The 20,155-nt window shown below is 32.4% G+C and overlaps 1 protein-coding gene across 10 annotated transcripts in view; it reads right to left on the minus strand.

The window, feature by feature from the left end:
- The window catches only part of kirrel3b (kirre like nephrin family adhesion molecule 3b), a 361,509-nt gene that overhangs the window by 306,860 nt on the left and 34,494 nt on the right, over positions 1–20,155 (minus strand). The window lies entirely within an intron of this gene.

Below are 20,155 nucleotides of genomic sequence, written 5' to 3' on the forward strand. Positions count from 1 at the left end.
AAAAGCACATTAATTGAGCTGGTTGAAATGCAGTCGACTCACAGACACATTTCTGAGTAAGGGATGTTAATAAATATATTGAAGTAAAAGGTAATAACATAATAATTAGGAATTATTATTATATATTAAGAATTCGTATTAATCACATTAATCAAAAATGTTGACAGAAATGACTCAGAAAAAAGAAAGAAAAAATATTTTCCAGACCCATACGCACATATTTATTTATTTATTTATTTATTTATTTATTTATTTATTTATTTATTTATTTATTTATTTATTTATTTATTTATTTATTAATTTATTAATTAATTTATTTATTTATTTATTTTTTAAATTTTTTTTTATAAAATAATGTAAACTTGTAAACTTATATTTTTATTTATTTATGTAAAATAAAATAATGTAAACATGTTTATTTATTTATTTATTTATTTATTTATTTATTTATTTATTTGTTTGTTTGTTTGTTTGTTTATTTACTTACTTGTTTGTTTATTTAATAAAATAAAATAAATATAAACATATGTGTTTATTTATTTATTTATTTATTTATAATAAATAAAGCAATATCATTTATTTATTTATTTATTTATTTATTTATTATACATTTTTGTTTACACCAGCAAACCTTTTATTTGATAACTAACTCAATTTGCAACCTGGTTGGTTGAAATGGAGTCGACTCACAGACAAACTTCCAAGTAAAGGATGTTTTCACTAAAGTAATCTTGGTCCTGTCCTTGACTCATAATATATCCCGGGAACGCTGTTCATCATTTCTTTATACCATTCTCAGATGGGCACACTAAATCTACGCATCCTCAAGTAATTGTTCTCAGGGGGGTTTCAAAGATGTGAACAAAAAATGCTGTTACAATGCCTCCTCTTCATTCTGCAAAACAAAGTTGAAGATGACGTATTATAATGCTCTTAAAAAGAATTTGTCCTTGCCTGACAACACAAAGCCTCCGTTGCTTTCATCCACCTCATGTATGAGCGGAAAAAAAGCGAAAAGTCTGGAGTGTAAAAGAAGCCCGAGAGGTTTGAACTTAAGTGGGATTAGCTATATTTGTTTACGGATGTCCTGAATCTCCTTTTTTGTGCGCTCAGGACGTTTGTCTTGGAGAGAGAAGCGGGAGGCATTAATACTGCTAGACTAAAGACGTTCATTTATGTGTTGAGACGGAATTTAATTGTCACTTTGCATATACTTTTCTGTTGACATTTCAAAGAGTTGAAGCCAGATGGGTGAACTATTTGAGAGGCACTGCGTATGAATTATAACTTATTATTATTATTATTATTATTATTATTATTATTATTATTATTATTATTATTATTATTATTATTCAGAGTGATTTATTTGTTTATTTATTTATCTATTTATTTATTTCGTTTTATTTATGTATTTATGTATTATTATTATTATTATTATTATTATTATTATTATTATTATTATTATTTTATTTTATTTTATTTTTTTATTATTCAGAGTGATTTATTTATTATTATTATTATTATTATTATTATTATTATATTATTATCATTATTATTATTATCATCATCATCATCATTAATAAATAAATAAATAAATAAATAAATAAATAAATAAATAAATAAATAAATAAATAAATAAATAAATATTATCATTCCACTCAAAGGCATAAATAATTTTTATTTGATTGAATTTTTATGCAATTTTATGCATTTTTTTTATTTATTTAGTGCCGTTCCATAGTCTTCTATTATTATTATTATTATTATTATTATTATTATTATTAATAATATTAGTATTCAGTGATTTTATTTATTTATCAATTTTGTTTTATTTATTTGCTGCTCGATTCAACAGAAAAGCAAAAGCACAGTTTACTAAACTTTTTTTTTTTTTTTTTTTTTTGCTTTGTCGTATTTATATATACTTGTAATTTATTTTTGTTATACAAAGATGCACTCCTTAGAAAAAGACTTGATCACCCCTAGTTGAACCTTTCCAAGTAGAGCTATTCAAATCATCTGGTGGGATTATATTCATATATCGCAGCAAAACAACATACTGCAGTCCGATTTTTCCAATATTGTGCAGCCCTAGTGCATGCACAGTTAAAGGCTGTTTTTAAACATGCAAACATGTAATAATCAGCATTATAGGAAGCTGTTATTTACAAGATTGAATAGGAAGAAAAGAAATGGTAATATTTTGCAGTATATCGTTAGAATGCATCTGACCGCTCAAGCAAAAAAATGAACTACATAAACAAGATCAGCCAATAAAATAAAGGCTTTTTGTGGAGAAAATGAAGTGCCGGGTGAACAAAGCTTTCCCTGAGAGCCGCTCTCTCACATGCAAAACTCCTGAGCCCTGGCCTAGAGCTGCCCGCCAGGCCATCAAAACTGCCTGTAGGTCCCTGGAGAAACAACAAAGACATCCAACTGTGAAGAGATTCAGCGTCAGAGTGTTTTTAGCCAGAAGAAAGTCTCACTTAAAAAAAAAAAAAAAGGCATTTTAAAAGGGGAGGGTCTGACACTATTCAGAAATAGCCTTGCATTGTGCAGTCAAAGTCAGAATTATTAGCCCCCCTGTATATTTGTGTGCCCAATTTCTGTTTTACTTTTTTCTTAAACACATTTTTTAACATAATAGTTTTTATAAGTAATTACTAATAACTGATTTATTTTATCTTTGCCATGATGACAGTAAATAATATTTGACTAGATGCTGACCACTTTATTAGGTACTAGTACCAGGTTGGATCCACTTTTGCCTACAAAACTGCCTTAAGCCTCTCTGACACAGATTCAACAAGGTCCTGGAAATATTCCTCAAAGATTTTGCTCCATATTGACAGGATAGCATCACGCAGTTGCTGCAGATTTGTCGGTTACACATCCATGATGCAAATCTCCCATTCCACCACAAAGGTGCTCTATTGGATTGAGATCATGCAAATGTCACAGCAGAAATCAAGACTCATCAGATCAGGCTCTTTTTTGGACCATTCTCTGTAAACCCCAGAGATGGTTGTGCATGAAAATCCCAGTAGATCAGCAGTTTCTAAAATACTCAGACCAGTGTAAAAGTCACTTAAATCCCATTTCTTTCCCGTTCTGATGCTCGGTTTGAACTTCAGCAGATGGTCTTGTCCATGTCTACATGCCTTAATGCATTGAGCCGCTGCCATGTGATTGGCTAATTAGAAATTTGCTTTAACGTGCAGTTAGACAGATGTACCTAATAAAGTGGCCGGTGAGTGTATTTTTCAAGATGCTAGTATTTAGCCTAAAGTGACATTTAAACTCCTAACTAGGTTAATTAGGTTAAAGTTAGGTTCATTTACAAATGGTATTGTATAACGATGGTTTGTTCTGTAAACGATAAAAAAAAAGTAGCGTTTAAGGGGGCTAATAATATTGCCCTTGTAATATATATATATTATATTATAATAATACATATATATATATATATATATATATATATATATATATATATTTTTATTATTTTTTTAACTGCTTTTATTCTAGCTGGAATAGAACATATAAGACTTTCTCCAGAAAAAAAAAAAAAAAAAAAAAAAAAAAAAAAAAAATATATATATATATATATATATATATATATATATATATATATATATATATATATATATATATATATATATATATATATATATATATATAGTAAATTACTGTAAAAAATCCAGTGATTTGTTAAACACCATTTCCGAAATATTAAAAAACATAATAATAATAAATAAATAAAGGAAAGCTAATAACTTTGTATATTGACATCAAACAAACAAGAGTGAATACAGATCCTAAGATACCAAAGGACCAAGCAGAAGTGAAGGCAAAATTGTTTTGTTGTTCTTGAAAACATCAGAGCCAAAGAAAAATACTTTTTCAACAAAACGAAACAAAAAAAACAACATCAAACAAAACAAAACAGCATAAAACAAAAAGCGAAACAACAGCAAAAAAAAAAATAAAACAATATAAAACAAAATAGCATCAAAAAAAAAAAACTAAATCAAACAAAACAAAACAAAACTAAGTGAAACAAAACAAAACAAGAAAATATATTTAAGCAAATAATGTGATAAATTCAGTGCTCTATAAAACATAGTTTGGGAAATATTTGGAAAGAAAAAATAATAATAGGAAGCCTAATAATTTTGTATGTTGACATCAAACAGGCAAACAAACAAGAGTGAATTCAGATGCAAAGCTACCAAAGGACCAAGCAAAGTTGAAGGCAAAATTGTTTTGTTGTCCTTGAAAATCATTCTCCAGGCTTCAGCCTCAAACCTCAGAGCCAAAGAAAATTGCTTTTTTCTCTCTTCCATTTTCTCAGGTTTTATTTTGTAAGCTGGATATAGTGGAAGAGGTCGGTCATTGACCTTAGCCTCAGTCACCACGTCCCACAGTTGATAATGAGATGGAGGTCTTGTTCGCTGATTGGATTCATCAGTCTGGTGTCCGGGAGCATTTCCACTTATTTGAATCTCCATCCAATCCGAAGCAATGGTACTGGCAGGAGGAAAATCCCAGAGAGACAGAGACGCTCCGTGACTGCATTAGATCGTACGCGTTTCATTTGAAAGGGATGCATTTCACATTCATTTAGGGCAACTGACAGGGAATCAAAGTAAATTGAATTCTGGAGGTGCCGTTTGAAGTCCAGCTGAATTGAACTGCAGAGTTTTGAGTTGGTTTTGGATCGGTTAAATTGATCAAGATGCATTGATTGCTTGGTGTGTGACTCAGTAATCAAACGATTGGTCATATTTGAGCTATAAATATGTCCAAAACTTGCATGAGACATATATATATATATATATATATATATATATATATATATATATATATATATATATATATATATATATACACAAAGAGAGAGAGAGAGAGAGAGAGAGAGAGAGAGAGAGAGAGAGAGAGAGAAAGAGAGAGGAATAGGTATGGGAAAAAAGAGACCTTGTAAATACTTATTCCGGATTTATAAATGTATTTGTTGTCAGTTTGAGTTGGACCTCCCCTTTTCACTTGTAAACATCATTTGGGAAATAAATTGAAGAGGAAGGGGATTTAACTGTATGTGTGTCGTAATTGTTCGTTCGATAGTTTATTTGTTTGTTCATTTGTTTGTTCGTTCGTTCATTCGTTCATTCAATCGATCGTTCATTCGTTCATTCGTTCAGTCGTTGTTGTTATTGAAAGACTATGGAAAAAGTAAAAAGTTTGAGTAAAATTTATTGACCTCCCCTTTTCACCAAATTGAAGAGCAAGAATATTTATTTATAATAATTATGTATTTAATTGATATTATTATTATTATTATTATTATTATTATTATTATTATTATTATTATTATTATTATTATAATAATAACAATAATATGTCTACTACTACTACTACTACTATTAATAATAATAATAATAATAATAATAATAATAATAATAATAATAATAATAATAATAATAAAGAAAGAACACTATGGAACGGCAATAAATTTTTTTTTTATAAAATAATGCATAAAATTGAATAAAAATTCAATCAAATTAATAATTATTTATGCCTTTGAGTGGAATGATAATATTTAATTAAATAGACCTGCCCTTTTCTCCTGTAAAACATCAATTAGTAAAGAGAATAAATAAATTAAATAGCTAGGTTATTCATTCATTCATTATTTATTTATTTATTTATTTATTTATTTATTTATTTATTTATTTATTTATTTATTTAATAATAATGATGATGATGATGATGATGATGATGATGATGATGCTAATGATGATGATATTAATATTAATAATAATAATATTATTATTATTAATAATAATAATAATAATAATAATAATAATAATAATAATAATAATAATAATAATTAAATAAAATAAAATAATGAAGATCAATTTTAACCATAAATATGTAATATAATATGTATCATATTATGTATTATAATTACAATATTTGTACTTCAATAAATACAGATTTTATAGTCATATTAATTCAATATTAATGAATATTCCTTTCTTTTTATTAACTGAAATGCATTGAGGCTATTGGTTTCCATTCTTCTTTACAACAATACAACAGGTAAACCAGTGAACCGTCAATACAGTTAAATACAGCTTCACTCATCTTACACTAACCACTGCTTGCACAATTCACCTCCCATTCTTAGTTCAATATCCTATTTACAGCAGATTACAAACCATCAACAGACAACAGCCATAAAGCAGTTCATGATCCCACATCCAATCTAACCACCAAGGGAAAACCTGCGTATGATCAGACACCATTCAGATTGACCCAGCGCGGGGTGTCAGAGGTAATGGGATAACAGTCTGGATAGTTCTGGATGAGCAGGATTTGGGTTAAGTGCTTGAATGGGTACTGGAAGTGTTGGGGGCCGCTCTTCAGTAATGGTTGCTGTATGGATTATGACGGCCTGCCGCAGATTGTAGGGATTATGGGATTGACGGTTGTCTTGCGCGTGGATGGCACGGGAGATTGAGAGCAGATGGCTGTGATTTAAGTGTGATTATCCCGCCGCATTGTCACTGATCTCCCGTTTCATTTCATCTCGGACACTGAATCAAAGCCCAATCTCTTGCTCTGATGGAAACCATTGAGACTGGCCATCTCTTTTAGTCACACATTTTCCTTCCTCAACCCCATCCTAAAAAGTGTTAATATTCCCATTAAACATATTTAATCCAATATTTAAAAATGCACATAAAAGTAGGTGGATGGAAACATTGCCATTGATGATATCCACAGTGTGGGGGATGCTATTTTGAGCTTGCCTCATACAGGTGAGTGGGTTTGACAAACCACCTGTAGAAAACACACTCTTTCGGCCATTTTAACAGACACTTGAACCTGTTTTGCACATTTCCACTAAAACAAAACAAAACTTCAATGTCTGCACCAATGGTGTTGTGGTTAGTGCATCAACATATGCACTTCGGTGCTTGTGATGACCCGAGTTTGACCCCCACCTCGAGGTCATATGCTGATTCTACCCCTCTCTCTCTGTTTCCCACACTTTCATGTCAATACTCTCTACTATCCTGTCCATTGAAGGTGAAAACATGAAAAAAGAATTATAAAAAAACAATATCAAACAAAACTAAACAAAATAAAACAAAACATCAAAAAAAAAAAAAAAGCGTCAAACAAAACAAAATCAAACAAAACAACATAAAACAAAACATCAAAGCAAACAAAAAACAAAGCGTCAAACAAAACAAAATTAAACAAAACAACATCAAACAAAACAACATAAAATGAAACACAAAGTCAAAACAAAACAGTTAAAAAAATAAAAATGGCATAAAACAAAATAACATAATTAAACAAAACATCAAAAAACAGCATAAAAAACAAAAAAAACAGAGAGCAAAACAAAACAAAACAACATCAAACTAAACAAAACAAAAAAAAAATAAACAAAACGTCAAACGACTACATTAAACAAAGCAAAAAAATGTCAAACGAAACAAAACAGCATAAAACAAAACAACATAAAACGAAACAAAACATCAAAACACAACATCAAAAACAAAATAAAAAACAGAAAGCAAAACTAAATCCAACAAAAAGAAACAACATCAAATTCAACAAAACAAAAACATAAAACAAAATCAAACAAAACATAACAACATCAAACAAAATAAAACAACATCAAACTAAACAAAAAAAAAAAACAGAAAACAAAACAACAAGCGTATTTGTAAGTCGCATTGATAAAATTGTCTGCTAAATGACTAAATATAAAGTATGCAAGTAAGTAGACTGGAAACCATTGCGACCGGTCATTTCTTTTAGTCACACACATTTTCTGTCCTCGACCCCCGTCCTAGTGGCATCCGGTATTTTACTCTTCATCAAGTTTACTCTTCACCCGTGTCGCATTATCTAAAGGTCATGTCCTTTTAGATTTGTTCACCTAAATAATAGGAGCAATTTGAGATAAATACAAGATGCCTAGATGCTTTTTTTCCTGGTTTTGGTCCGGTCAGGAACTAATGAATGGGTCTGTCACATACAATATTGCACCCCAAAACAAGGTCACACAATGCCACCAAACTGATCCTAGAGCAGCAGTTCTGCTTCTACTGAAACTCTTGCATTTGTACAGTATTTAGCACAATGCGCAGATTCACTTTCAGCCTAAATCTCTTTGCTGATGTTCGCAGGAATGCTTTATTGATTCAAAAAGGATAGGTTTGTACTGTAGTGTTGCCATAGGTACACTGTGGATTTACTCTTGTGTGTCGTTCTTCCAGTTGAGGTCGTGTGCAGAATCGTAGGTCTGGGTCATGGCTGTTTACATTTATCCCGCGTAATTAAAACTGTCGCACTGTAAACTGCGCACAGCTTTTAATTACAGGACTTAGATGAGATCTCAAGTTTCCCTGAACAGTAAATCTTCAAATCAATGGTGGTTTTGTCGAAACCTGCCTACTTAAAATCCTGCCTACTGCCTGAACTGGAGGCTATATATACAGTCTTGAGCATTCTTTGATTAGCGTGGCTTATAAACAGCATGTCACAATGACAGCAGTTCAACATTTGATTTGCTTTTTCATTTAAGACTTGTTGAGCGTTTGCACAAAGATAAACATTTTCGTTTTCTCATCCTCCACAAACTTCATTTATTTTCTTTCTTCTGTTGATTGAAAATAAGATATTTAAAAGAATGCTTTAAACCATTTGCAAAGATGCAAATTAGATATGCACAAAACTGGAATATCCAGCCTGATCTCACGAGGAAACGTAAGTATTTTACGTTTTGTAAGTTTAGTGGCTATTTCTTACAAATTCGTACGAGTTCAGTCGTGCGAAAATGTACGATTTTAAAAAGGAGGCGTGGCACCCAACCCCACCCCTAACCCCAACCATCATTGGGTGAGCAAATCGTACTAAATTGTACTAATTAGGTCGTACGAATTCATACGAATTAGCCACCAAATCAAAAAGCTACCAATTGCCTTGAGATTGTGTTGGAATATCGCATTAAAGATTCTCAAACATTCATTCATTCATTTTCCTTTGGCTTAGTGCCTGATTTATCAGAGGTCGCCCCAGCAGAATGAACCACCGTTTGTTAAACACGCAACGAAAAAAATATATATGTGCTGCTTGTTCAAACTTAAAATTTACATTTAAAATGAGCTAAAACAACACAAATTTTAAGATTTTCTTTGGGACAACTTAATAGCTTTATGTTCAATCCACTTAAATATGTCAAGCCAACTTAATCGATTTGTGTTGGGACAACATTCATTATTTGTGTGTAATGCTGATTTTTTTTTTTTTTGCTGTGAACAAGCATTGTTCTGTTTTTATCATAGTTTAGGGTTCCACACAATTCATTCATGTTGTCCCAACACAAATTGATTAAGTTAACTTAACACTTTTAACAAATTTAAGTGTTTTATGTGAAGTCAGGTTGTCGCTTAAATTTGTCGCTAACACGTTTAACACTTAACACGTTTTAAGTATCTAAATACCTTCATCTTTCCCAGAAATGGGTTGCGTCTGGAAGGGCATCCACTGCGTAAAACTTGCTGGATAAGTTGGCGGTTCATTCCGCTGTGGCGACCCCTGATTAATAAAGGGACTAAGCCGACAAGAAAATGAATGAATGAATATCTTTATCAGTGTATATTTTAACCCATGGCCTACATTCCTGATAATATCTCAAAGATCTGATTTTTAAAAAAGTTATTCATCTTCATTTAGTCCCTTTATTCATCAGTGGTCGCCACAATGGAGTGAACCGGCAATTTATCCAGCATATGTTTTAAGCAGTGGATGCTCTTCGAGCTGCAACCCAGTACCATGTACACTCATACACACTCATTCACACACATTCGTACACTATGGCCAACATAGTTTATTCAGTTCACCTATTGCGCATGTGTTTGGACTGTGGGGGAAACCGGAGCACCCGGAGGAAACCCACACCAACAAGGGGAGAACATGCAAACTCCATACAGAAATGCCAACAGTCCCAGCCAGGACTCAAACCAGCAACCTTCTTGCTGAGAGGCGACAGTGCTAACCACTGAGCCACCATGTCCCACAAAAAGACAAGCAAATGTTGATTATTCCAAGCTTTTAAGCAACCCCCCCCACACAAAACTATACAAGTATCCCTTTTGTGTTGTTACGGTTTTGCTATTGAACTGCTGGTGATGGTGACTCCCCCCACAGGAGCATGTTTAAACAAGGCTAATCTGCTCCCTGTCCTTGCTATATATGGCTTCTGCTAATCTCTTTTTAAAAGCTGTGCGAGGTTAACTCCAAAGCCACAGAGTAGACCCCTTTTAAACAACATGTTAAAACTGAGAGAAATGTGCATCATTTCTTTCCCGCTTGCATCTCAATTCTAGACGCTCGGCAGATGGCTAACGGACAAGTACAGGTCAGACAGTGCCATCAACAGTGTCTCCAAACTCATCAGCGAGTGCTGTTTACTTAACGATCAGCAGAAAGGATCCCTAATGATCACTAGAAAGCGGAGGTCGCTCGTCAACATTAACACCAAAATCTAGCCGCAAATGTTAAATCGCATCTCATAAACACATCAGACGTTCATATTCATAAGCACATCAGACGATGCTCATGCTGATTTAAACCGCTTAATAAGACAAATATTGTGTGCATACAGGAATAATTATAAAAATGAAGTTAAGTCAACTTAATAGTTCCAAGTTACATTTTTATTAAGTGAAATTAAGCCATCAAGAGTGTCTCCAAACTCATCAGCAAGTTCAGTTAATTAATTTGAGCTTTATTGTATTTATTTAAGTATTTATCTCTTCTTATTTTTTTATAAAGTAGTGTTTACTTATATTGAGTGTCATTTATTTAGATTATTTAAGTTGTGTTGGGCACATAGTTTACCCCTTTTTTATGATTTAATATTAATATTACGGTTCTTCGGAGTGTGCCAGTTTAGGTTCAGTTCAACTCACAGTTCTGATGTTTGTATTATAATGTGTTAAAAAGTTTCATGTTGGTCGGCACAATAGCCTAGTGGTTAGCGTGTCGACATATGGTGCACCTCAGGGCGTCCCGTGTTCGAATCCTGGCGTGAGGACATTTCCCTACCCGACCCCCCCCCCCCCCCCCTCTCTCTCTCTCTCCAACTTCGCTTCCTGTCTAAATACTGTCCTATCAAATAAAGACCAAAATAAATCTTAAAAAAAAAAAGGTGTCATGTTGGGGGTGTATACACTGTTTTAGGGGCGTGTTGCTTGACAGTTTCGGCTTCCCACCCAATGTAACAAGGGGGCGGAGCCAAGAGCTCCCACGCTCTGTGTTTGCAGCAGACAGGCTGACAGACAGAGAGAGAAGCTAAGCTAAGCTAGGATGAGCATTCAGCCTTACGTGTACACTCGGACACAGACCAAGCAGAGAGTACAAAATCATTTGTGTCTTTGTATAGTCTCGGTGTACAAGTGCTGAGCTATACACTAAACTTACACACATGTCTGTCCAAACAGCTTGGAAAGTAGATATTTCACCATAGGTGCCCTTTAATGTCTGAATCGTGCCTATGCTGTAAACATTTCAAACAATTGATTTGTGTTGGGACAACTTATTAGTTTTTATAAATGTAAGTTTATTGAACATAAAACAATTAGGTTGTCTTAAAATCTTAATAATTGTGTAGTTTTAGTGGATTTTAACTAAGTAGTTTTGACAAACAGCAAACTTTTTTTTGAGTTTATGCTAATCTTGTTAAAAAATACACAGCATTCATTCATTTTTTTTACATTTACTGACACTAAGCATGCTGAGAACTAGAGATCTCTAAACTAATCTAAACTCATTTAGTTAAAGTTTAGCTTAAATTAATCACATTTTGAGTTCACCAGACTTGTTTCTATTAAGTTGAATGAACTTTAGTTAAACAAATGCTCTCAAAGTGAAGTTTCATAAACTAATTTCGAGAGGAGCACGTGTTATGATTGTGCACTGCTGGCCACTCATACGTAATCAGTAATAATCCAATCAGACTGATTCTAGCTTCATATTAACGGATCACTTTCTCCTTATTGCTATATCTTCTTTTTGGAAGAATCCCCCCTTCCACCCCATCTCCTCCTTTTTGTCCCCTTCTAAAGTCCCTTCTACTTCTTTTGTCCCCTACCTGATGCGATCTGCCAGCACTTCTTTTAGCCATTATGCTACAAAAGTTTGTAACTGTCCCCCTCTTGAAGTGAAAGAATCCCCTAGTATTCATGTTTTTAAAAAGCGTGTTAAGACACATCTTTTTAACATTGCGTATGAATACACAAGCTTTTAAGGTGTATGCATTTTATCTATATTGTTGTATGTTTATGTGTGTATGTGTGGTGTGTGCTTGCATATATAAGGACTATTGTGTGCGTGATCATGTGGATATATGCTTATATTTTATGTACATGAATGCTTTTATCTGAGTATATGTGACTAGTTTATGTGGTCTATTTTAATGCTTTTTTGTTGTTGTTTGTGAGGCACTTTGAGTTGCATGTACACTGAAAAAAGTGTTGCATGCAGAACTGTTGCAACAGTTTATGTGTGTTGAATTTGAACAAACAAATTAAGTTTAATAATGTTCAACTTAATTTGTTTGTTTAAATTCAACACAAATAAATTGTTTATAGCCACTTAAAGTAAAAAATGAGTAAATCCAATAAATTATCTCTGAATAATTTTTTCAGTGTATGTTGGAAAAGTGCTATACAAATAAAATGTATTATTATTATTATTATTATTATTATTATTATTATTATTATTATTATTATTATTATTATTATTATATTATTATTATAGAGGGGGAGCGATCGAGACCTACCTGATCTCTGATCCCCTGATATGCTTCTAGACTGGGCGGGAGCCCTGGGCTCTAATATCTCCGAGCTCAGGGTTCTCTCCCGGGACAGCATGCCAAACCTGCTATAAATGCCAAGCATATCTAAGTGGGAACTCTTGAAATAATGATTTTGCAGCATGTTCAAACTACTTCAAATGAGATAAAACAACACAAATTTTACGTTTTTTTATTATTTATTTGTGGTTTTTTTAAGGTGCAGCTTAATTGTTTTATGTTCAATACACTTTGTAAAAACTATTAAGCTAACTTAACTGATTGAAGGAATTGTGTAGAGCCCAACATTTCATTTCATTGAATGAACTGCACTGCTCTGTTGTATAGACCTTTTTCATGGCTGCTGCATGGAGGGCGCCATAGCGACCAGCGTCAAAAACGTGCCAAAAACCTCCGTTCACAGCATGTACAACTGGTAATTTGCGCTCCGAAAATGGGTTTCAATAACGTTTTTAATGGATAACAGAGTGTTTTTGTGACACACAACTTATAAGATTATAACGGCTTTAACAGACACACTTCTGTCACATGTGGTTCAAGCGCGTCAGAAATACGAGAAAAACGTTCTCCTAGTTCACATGTCTGCCGTCAGAAATACAGTGTGTGTTCCCGGCCTGTCAGCTGTTAGCTCAGCGGCTCTTTAACACACACACACACACACAGAGAGAGAGAGAGAGAGAGCAAACCAGAGTACTGGCATGAAACTTAACAGGTATGAAAGTCATGCAATTTACAAAAATGACCAGTAAAAGTCTGTTATTGATCCTCTGCTGCTGATTTGCTGTTCATTCTAATTGCGAGCCGTTTGTGTTTTATTTTGTGTGTTGTATTCACCACGGTTTGTGTTTTCTGTCATTTCAAAATGACACTAGCCTATATTTTCACTTTGTCACAGTTATTAAATCAGTGTGTCAGTGGCACAGTACAGGCGTGTGTGTGTGTCAAACATTTTGGTGAATTACATTTGTTTGGGCTGGTTATATATGTGAAGTTTATGTATAAACAAATTTCGAGAGGATCACGTGCTTATGATTGCTAGCAGCTGACCCGCATTATCTAATTCACTACGATCCAATCAGATGACTCCTAAACAACTATAAATACCCTGGGGTTTATTCCATTGCTATCTTCGTTTTGAAGAGTCCCCCCTTCCTCCCCTACGCCTCCTTCTTAGACGGGTGACACGGTGGCCCAGTGCCTAGCACTGTCGCCTCACAGCAAGAATGTCTCTGGTTCCTGGCTTTACCAAAACTAGCAGACATTTCTGTGCGGAGTTTAGCACTTCTCCCCGTGCTCACGTGGGTTTCCCCCGGGTTCCCCGGTTTTCTTCTCACCGCCTAAAAACATGCAATTAAGTCAATTGAACAATCCAAATTGTCAACATAGACACACTCCTTGTTAGTAATTAGTTTCAAGAGCATCTCGAGATCTACCTGAGCTCAAACTCCCCTCCCGCTTTGCAACGGGAGGGAGCCCTGGGCTCGAGGATCTCATGAGCTCAGGGCTCTCTTCCGGGACAGCATGCCAAACAAGCTTTATAATTAATCATCAGCTAAGTGTGAACTCTTGAATTGAAATAAAGAGAAAATGTTGACTTTAGCGATGACGAGGCTTCATTTAAACTGCAGAAGATGCCGTCTGACAACGAGGGGAAAACGCCTCACAGCAGCTGTTTTCCATCCTAGATCGCATTTCTTTAAATGATCAGTCCAGGAGATGCTGCTGACGGACAACAGTATTAGTACAAAGAGGATAAAAGCAGGTAAAATAGATTAAAACTATCGTTTCGAAGCTGTCCAAATGTGACTGTTTACACGCATCAGCTGCCGACCGCAAGTTCTTCGCATTCTCCTTGCGCATACACGCAAAGCATAATGGGTAATTTTGCGTTCCAAGAAAAAGGTCTATAGTAGCTTATGAGTTCACTTGTGACCAAAATCTAACTGGAATCACTAAATCGCATCTTATCAACACACCTGACGTCCATACTCATAAACACATCAGATGATGCTCATGCTTAATAAAGCTGCTTAATTAACAACAAAACACGAGCGAGTCGATATTGTATGGCTGTTGACAGGAAAGCATTGATTTTGTGTAGCGTGTGACGAATAGCACATAAACACATTCTGACATGTTGGACACATTGTTTACCGACACGCTATACAGTCCCTCAGTTTTTGAGAACCATGACAGGTGGAAAAGCAAATAGATTTTTTCCAGTGTCTGACACAGAATGACAGACCACAAACAAGCTCTAACTTGGCTCCAGTCTCAGGCCCGGCTGTGTTTCGCTCCTATGATCTACAGATTTGAAGCGCAGGACAGAGATGCAGTGACACTTGTGTGATTGATGTGTGGGCCGTCTGCCTGACAGGATCTCCGTACATAGACTGCAACATTCCCTGTACTGTGTGCTTGTTGGAGTTTGTCTGTGCGCTTTTGATGAAGTGGGATTATAACCTGTCTCTGATGCGATGTGTGGTCTAGTGATAAATCTATAAAGGTTAAAAGAGGATGGGTTGTGATTGGAGGACTGTGTTGCTAGCATGTTGTTTGTGGAACTAAACCACAAGAGGTTAACTTGAACTGATTCTAGAGCTCGCGGTTCTAAAGGGATACTTCATCCAAAAGTGACCATTCTGACATCATATTTGCATTTATTTCTTCTGTTGTACACAAAGATAAGATATTCTGAATAATGATGGCAGCTGGCACCCATTGACTTCCATGGTATTTTTTTTTTATAACTATGCAGTTAATTTGAAGTCATTTTAAAAGTATTTTCTAGTGTTTTCAAAACATATTAATACAGTGAAACATTGATTAACTCATGTTTGATTAAATTACAAGTCAATTAGAGCTATTTTTTGATGTTCACATGTTTATTTATGTATTTATCATATTTAAATTATATATATATATATATATATATATATATATATATATATATATATATATATATATATATATATATATATATATATATATATATATATGTATAATCTAACCATTTATTTATTTAGTTATTTATATATATTTTTTTCATTTTATTTTATTTTTTACATCGCATACCAGGCAGAACTTTTTATCAAGCAACTCTGAACTTGCATATTTAATTTATTTTATTTTATTTTATTTTATATATTTTAATTTAATTTTATTTCATTTAGATTAGTTAATTTAATTTGACTTTATTTTTAATAAATAATATAATTTAAATCCAAAATATATTTATTACAAAATTCTTTTTATATTTTATGTTTTATGCGTAATTTAAATCCAAAATAATTTGATAATTTTTATTTTGCTTTATTATATATATATATATATATATATATATATATATATATATATATATATATATATATGTATATGTGTGTGTGTGTGTGTGTGTGTGTGTGTGTGTGTGTGTGTGTGTGTGTGTGTGTGTGTGTGTATATATATATATATATATATATATATATATATATATATATATATATATATATATATATATATATATATTGTTCTTTTTTTTAAATATACAATATAATTTAAATCCAAATAAAAAATATTATGTATTTATTTGCTTTTTAATATATAATATAATTGAAATCCAAAAATATTTCATTTTATTTTACTCTTTTATTTTTTATATATAATACATTTAAATCCAATCCAATCTATTTTATTTTATTTTATTTTATTTTTAAACCTCTAACCAGGTGCTATTTTCTTCAATTGACTAAGAAAAAAATGTAAAAGATAAAAATAAAATAAAAAAAAAACTTATTGAATTCTTCCCAAGAGAAAGACTGCAATATATAAAACAAAGCCTTATTTTCAGTATATGGCATCTGAGTAATATGCCTGATCCAAGGCCAGAATTAAATAAAGCATTAGTCATCGAACATATGGCCAGTAAAATGACGCATTGTGTTTGCATGATTCTTCACATTTACTCACATGTTTTAATTTCGATGATATTTAACCACAATACAACAATCTAGACTTTATTTTTTTTAGTAATAAAAACACACATAAAAATAAGTTGAATCAAGCAGTACAAGCAGTCAAATCCTCATAATTGCTCTCATGTGGTTCGGGTAGCAATACAGTTCAGCAATACAGTTCAGTGTTCATTCTCAAGTCGACCTGTAATAGGTTAAAACTTCACAGAGGTGTGTGTCTGGTGTCCTGCGGTGACCCTGTTGTTGGCTGCTGGCTCTCTCTTCAATGCCAACAACACAAACAAACACATTTAGATGTCACCGACCCGCTTTTCAGCTTCTCAGCATCATCTCTGGTCACTGTGACACAGATATCCAGCCTGCAGGTATTTTTCCCTGACCCAAGCTTGATGCTCACTGCTAGTCACAAGCCATCCCGAGCAATTTTGTTGGAAGTAGATGAAGACATTGGAGAGATATGATGACAGAAAGTGCTGATATGCTTTGATCTGATATGCTTTTTAACACATCAATGAACATGATAGTTTTAATAACTGATTTCTTATATCTAATTTATTTTGCCATGGCGACAGTGCACAATACTAGTACTTGGTTTAAAGTGCAGTTTAAAGGCATAACTAGGTTATTATATTAACTAGGTAAGTTAAGGTAAATGTTTGATGATAGTGGTTTGTTCTGTAATTGTCTTTATTCCAGCTAAACTTAAAAAATTCAAATAAAATAAGACTTTCTGCAAAAGAAAAAACATATTATAATAAAAAAAACTGTACATGACCACATATATGTGTACTGTTTATACATAACAAATAAATAAATAAATAAATACATAAATAAATAATGGGACAGATGGATAGATGGATGGATGGATGAATAAATCAATGGATAGGTGGATGAATGAATGAACGTATGGTTGATTGATTGATTGATTGATTGATTGATTGATTGATTGATTGATTGATTGATTGATTGATTGATTGATTGATTGAATGAATGAATGAATGAATGAATGAATGATTTTTTTAATTAATTAATTAATAAAAGAACTGATTAAAGAGTAAGGGGGTGCATGGGTGTAATGATGGATGGTTGTATTGATAGACGAATGAATAAATGGACGGATGGATGAATAATTAATAAATGGAATGAATGAATGTATGAACAGGCAGTAATAGTGATGGATGGATGAATTAATTAATAAACAAATTAATGAATAATTAAATCAATGAACAAATTAATGGGTGCATGAAAAAATAATTAAAGGATTAAATCGATTAATTAATAAATGGATGAATGAATGAATGAATGAATGAATGAATGAATGAATGAATGAATGAACAATTAAATAATTGAATGGATGAATGAATGGATGAATAATTAAATAATTAAATGATTGAATTGATTAATAAATAAATAAATGAAATACTAAATTAATAAATGAATTAATCAATGAATGCATGAATGAATAAACAATAAAATGATTATATGAATGAATGAATGAATGAATGAATGAATGAATGAATGAATGAATGAATGAATGAATGGATAAATGATTAATAAAATAAATAAATCCCTGAATGAATGAATGAATGAATGAGTGAATGAATGCAGACTGTATCTGCGCTGAAACTGTTAATAATTATTTCTGGGTTTCTGTGAGATTCACTATCACCGTGTGCTAGATGAGATAATAAATGTGCATAGAAATTCCATATTGATTTTTTTCTGGCTCCCACTCATCCTCTCTGCCAGCAGATTTGTCCATTGGGTTATTACTTATCATGTCCGAGAGCAGCAGGACACTGACACAATGCAGAAATGGGATTATTTTAATAGCATCTCAAGAGCACCTTTTATTTCTCAAAAGTTTCTCTTTATAGCTCAGCTTGAACTTTTTAGTACTTTTTTCTTTCGTGAACTAACACTAGCGCTTTCATGTTTGTGAACGGGAATGTATGAGTATAGTGATCATTCTGACTGAAGACATAAATAATACATAATATCCAAAGAGTAATGTAAACGTCTGTATTATTATTATTATTATTATTATTATTATTATTATTATTATTATTATTATTATTATTATTATTATGAAAAATAAACAAACAACACATGTTATTTATTTATTTTTTAAATTAGATAAATAAATTTTATTTATTTATTTATTTATTTATTTATTTATTTATTTATTTATTTATTTATTTAATAACTTTTTATTAGATAAACCTGATAAGCTTTTGTCTGTTTTCTGGATATTTTTTCTGATAAAAACTGTTGAAAATAAAATAAAATAAAATAAAATAAAATAAAATAAAATAAAATAAAATAAAATAAAATAAAATAAAATTAAAATCTTGGATTTAACCATATTTTTAATAATCAATTATTTTATTTATTTACATTAAATTAAAACATAATACTGAACAGTTTATTTTGTATCTATAATACCTGAGCACAGCTTGAGATGCAGACATGCCTTTTTTCTAAAGCTCTTAAAGCGACAAACATGAGATTTTGCTTCATTTTTTTCCTCCATGAGAGAAATCCGTTTTCTCTTCATGCAATCTCAACTATCAAGACATTAAATAGATCTGATCTGCGATGTTTCCTTCCTGCGGGAAGCTTGTCATCCTGTATCTTTCGTCCAATAAAGAGACAAGAATTAAATGCGTCCCTACAGAGAACAACAGCTGATGAATGACTATTTTTTTCTTCTATTTGTTTGTGTTGTGTATGTGTGTGTGTGCAGCTCTTTTATTAAATATTCATCCATTACTGCCTCTTGTCTCACACAAAGAATTGACTGTAAAGACAAAAGACATGTCTGTTCTGATCTAAATGTATTGCGTTCGCGTCAAAAGCCAGAGGAAATATTCGCTATCAAAGTGGCACGAGTTCAACTTAAAACAGCTCAATTTGAATGCGCGCCGTGTGCGTCTGCCTCAAAGAATCCATCAAAGTGCTAGTGTTCTTCAGAAAGACTCAATGTTCTACCACAACAGCGCCTATGTAATCGTCCGCATTACCTGAAGCGTTCACACAGATTCACGAGTAAAAGATTTTTGAAAGAGCAGTATTTTGATCTGAGCTTGAGGCCATTAGCTCCCATCACAAGAGCTCCATTGCTGCTAAATAACGTCACGCTGATACTCGAGACTAGCGATGGGAATGTCTTATAGAGGTCTTATTTTATGTCCATTTTAGTGCTGTGTTAGACAATTTATAGAGTTAACAAAGTATTTACATCCAAATTCATTCATTCAATTACTCATTCATTCATCTATTTATTCATAAAGATAAAGATAGC

Source organism: Danio rerio, chromosome 18 (assembly GCF_052040795.2).
Source record: "Danio rerio strain M-AB ecotype USA chromosome 18, GRCz13ab, whole genome shotgun sequence".
NCBI lineage: Eukaryota > Metazoa > Chordata > Actinopteri > Cypriniformes > Danionidae > Danio > Danio rerio.